We start from the raw sequence: 4,645 nt of genomic DNA, 5'->3' as shown, positions 1-4,645 counted from the left end.
GGGGAGTCCACCCTATCCTTTCCTTTTTTGAAAGAACAGGCATTCATTACCTGGACCAGATCTCCCAATGGGATCCTCACACCCTTCTTTGGTCAGGTTGGGCCTTCCCAACCATACCCAATAGTCTTAACGCAAGTCTTTCTGTCCTTCAATCCCTTTTGCACAGTATAGCCCCTGTCAAAAAAAATGATCTTGATGTGTTTCGTTGGGACCCATCTGGATCCTCTTACACCATCCAAGCTGCTCACCATTATATTTGCAACATCAGCTACCCCATGCCAAGTTGGCACCACTGGAAGGTGGTTTGGAAATCCGAGGCAATTCCAAAAATCAAGTTTTTTCTCTGGACCCTCCTCAAAGGGAAAACCCTAGCATAGTCTCACAATATGATCCACCCAGTCCCTAAATTGGGGTCTAGTGCTATTTCAATTAATTATTAGATGATCATGGTGGGCCATAATTCCAAGTTAAATGTTATGACTCTTCATAGGATATTATTGGAGATACTTGAGGAGACACCTATTTGGCTAAAGGGTTAAGGATTTTGACTTCAATATCGAACCATCAACCATATCCTCAACATTTTTCCCATCAACCATATCCTCAACATATCGAACCAACAACCAAGAAGATAACTGAGGTGAAGCATGGGCATCCTCTATCGCCCACGTTGTTCAGGATATATATAAATCTATGAATGCCTCTACACTCCACCAATTGTGCATCAATAAAATTTTGGGTTGCCCCACTATCCACCAAGATGGATACACATTGTCCCTGCAATGTGCCTCTGATTCCAAAAATTGCAAAATTGGGATTTTCCATGTCAAAATTTTAATTCGAGACTGACCATGCATTAGAAGGAAATTAACACATTATTAAGACATTAAAAATGAACAATTGACACAATACCAAATACAATACATGCATTGATTTTTATTTCACAAGGTATTTAGACGCTAATTGAAAAAGTTCACACGAAGAGAGAAAGGAAATATCATGATACATTGTTCAATATGTAATCAAGAGCATTATCTTGGATAAGGGAGAAGTAACATTTAGTTTCTTTCTCATATACAAAGGAAAAATTACGAAACAATGTAAAATTCCTTTCGTGAAGCAATGTTGTTGTAAAGGGTGGGATTTTTTGGTAGAGGGTTATAGGTTTTGGAGGTATTAAAATGAGTATTTGGTAAAACTAGGGGATATGTACTAAACTAGGCATGAAGTAGTATTGACTATTTAGTAATAAAAAGAAAATGGTATTCTAAATCGTGAACACACTAATGGTTGTTTATCTCACCACTTGAAAGGATTTTATGAGTTCAATGAACCACATGAGGGAGAAGATTATATGCTAGTAGTACTTTTTTGCAACGTTCCAAATCAGATGTGAATGGAGAGGACTTTGCAAAGGTTTTTTTGCAAGGGTCAAGGGTTTCTAGGCTTTGATAGTTGATCAAAATGGTGGAATGAGGACGAGTTATCCAATGCAATTTTATCAGAGGAGGTGGATTCAGTTGTATGTTTGGATGTCATGAAGATGCTAAAGGTTGCGAGGTTCATTCTGGCAGGTGGAAAGGACAATCGCAATTGTTCTTTGCCAAGGAAGAGTAGATTAGACTCCTCTTCTTTGGCAAGAGATATACACAACAAGGGGTAACTAACAAATTCATTTGCACATTTTGACATCATTGTCAATGAAATTTATTGTGAATGGGTTGTCATGTTGGTTAGCTAGTGTTGGGGCATAATATGATGGAGACAATCAGGAAATCTACTTTCACTACAAAAAAGGGGCAAACAAGAAGTTAATTTTTTTTGCAAGGAAATTCTGAATACATTATCACATTATTTTAGTGGTTGTCATTTATTAATATGATCATGGTGGGTCATACTTTCTAAGCTAAATGCTATGACTCTTCATAGGATATTTTTAGAGATACTAGAGGAGAGACCTCTATGGCTCAAGGGTTCAGGAAGCATTTTGACTTCAATATCAAACCATAAACTATATCTTCAACACTTGTGCCATCATGGAGGAGGGGAGACATTTCTCTTCAAAATTCTTCCTCAAATTTGTAGATTTTTTGAAGTTGTTCAATGTTATCTTCAGGGAGGCATTGTTCCATGGATGAAATTTGCATTTCAAAGATTTTGTTTACTTTTATTATATGTCTACTAGTTTCTCTACGAATTTTTTCTTCTTCCTTGTTCCCATTTAAAGTGGGCAAGTCTCTGCTTTAAAATGCCCTGATATTGTTTTGCAGTTACCCAAATCCACTTCCCTATTGTATTCACTGAGGCAATTTTGACTTGGCCCAAATGATTTGTTTCCACAAAATATGAGATTTCCTTGCCATTTTTAACATTTACTATTGATTTGTTTTCCATTTTGGGATGAGGCCACTCACTAAATATCCTCAATGAAAATAGCACATGAACCTTGATGAAGCCCTAAAAGAACAATCCCTCGTTCATCCGTAAAAATCATCGAATTTCGCTTTGAACAAAACAAAATATGCTCAATACTAAACTACCCACATAAATGGTATTGAGATTTAATAAAATTTACTCCAAGTCTAAGTTTTCAATTCCTTCTCGAGTCGGAAAAACCACTGGCGGTATCGAGTTGGTAAAAGAAAGTAGGATCTGTTATCCAAAATCCTAGCTTAGTGCCCTGAATCCCTAATGTCACTGATACTTTGATTAATTGAGCTGATGTATCGATCCTTTGTCTCATGGCTAGCTGTGACAACTCGATTTATTGATTTAGCTTATCTAATCTCAGGGTTAACTGTGGTAGCCGAATTTGAATCCATGATCCATTTGCCATTTGTAGAAAAACCACTAGTTCACTGAAACCATCAAGAGAACATGGACAATTCTTCATGTTCTTCCACTCCAACATAATTAAATTATCAACATTATAAAACATATAAAATATGTATCAATTTGTACTAGGAAAATCTACTTGAAAGGATCACAACCTATAAGCTCGACCATGAAGTCTTACTCCAATAACATCAAGATAATTAAACAAGTGACCTTTTAATAGAAAAGATTTTTTAACAATGGGAACTCAACTAACTAGATTGACCCTTAAGACTATGTATTTTTACCATTCACTTTGAAATTTGAGAAAAATAATTTTAAATTTATAAAATTACTAGCATTATAAATGAAATATTTATATCAAACTCATTTTTGCATTAAAATAAAACTTTTATTAACTTAAAATTAAAAAATTTGTATTACCAAACTCCTCCAACAACCAGAAAAACAAACAAAAAAAATATATCAGAAATAATATTACTCAAGGTGTAAAGAAGAAATAAATGTAGAAGACACTCATACCGATGAGAACACACTTCAACATAATATCAATGAATTTTATGGTTAAAGACTTACGTAATTACATTAGTGTAGGTTCTAGATAGAGCCACATTCCGCCGATGGGGTCTTATGCCTCCCATCCTACCCTACCTTTTCAGTTTCAAGAACAAATCTCTTTCTTTCAGAGCATTCTGCGCACTCCAATAGTGAGCAGACTTCGGAGGGATCAAATCCCATTACCACACTCCAATAGTGCGCAGACTTCAGAGGTATCGAATCCCATTACCTCAGTTCAAGGTAAGAATTCTTTGAATCAAAATTATCCTCTACTTCCTTGTCGGAGCTTGATTCTATTTCTCCTTCCCTGGGTTTTAATGCTCTGAAAATTTACAGGTGTGCTCTGTTTTTTTTATCATTTTGATATATGTCCCTGTATAGGTTTGGTGTATAAATCGGTGACCTTCTTTGCCAATCTGTTTTATATCCTAGGCATTTTGTTCAAGTAAATCCTGTATTTGGTATTTGGTGTGTCAGTCCCTACTGCTTCCCAGTATGCATAGGGTATCCAGGTTTTTGCCCTGTCTTTGCTACAGCTTTCAAAAGCTCTTGGATGTACTATCTGTTTCTCTTTATATTGCCTCAATATAATACAATTATGCTTTTTCGTTCTAGAAAAAAAAATAATGTTGTTGGAAGTTGTTCAAATGTTGCTGGAAGTTGTTCAAAGAAGAAATTTTAAAGAATTTATGCTTGTATTGTGAAAGTTTATTTCTTTTCATGATCGACATGATTTTGTCCAGCTGATTGTGAATGTAATTTTACAAGCTCTAGGTTTTTTAGTGAGGGTTTATGGTTTTGGTGGTAATTTTGGAGAATAATGTTTATATCCTGTAGAGCATTATGAACGCCTTTGATTTGGCTTTAGCCGAAGTTTTGGTAGCTTCGTTAAGGTTTGCAGGCTTGTTTTCTTTGTGAGATTTTGTTGGATGCAAAAGTTTTATTCTCGATTTGTTTAAGATCAGGTTTATTTAGCTATGATTGTCCAGTTGCATTTGGATTTTACATTGAAATCAAGGAAATGGAGGCTCAGTGGTAGTGAAGGGAAATATGGAACTAGGAAGAAAGAGAAAATAGGGTTTATTTTATTTTTGTTGGAACCTCTTTTTGTTGTTGATCTCATTTGTTTATCGGTAGGGATGATGTAGGTGCTCGTGATAGCACTAGTTGAGACATGCCAATGGGGTTGTGGTTTAAGGATGATGACATTCCCATGCTAGGCTACCTCGAGGATTCACTTCTCTTGGAGGTG

The sequence above is a fragment of the Pinus tabuliformis genome, chromosome 1_1, assembly GCF_031772625.1.
Source record: "Pinus tabuliformis cultivar Carrire ecotype Pingquan chromosome 1_1, CPIR1, whole genome shotgun sequence".
Lineage (NCBI taxonomy): Eukaryota > Viridiplantae > Streptophyta > Pinopsida > Pinales > Pinaceae > Pinus > Pinus tabuliformis.
This window is presented reverse-complemented; position numbering follows the sequence as displayed.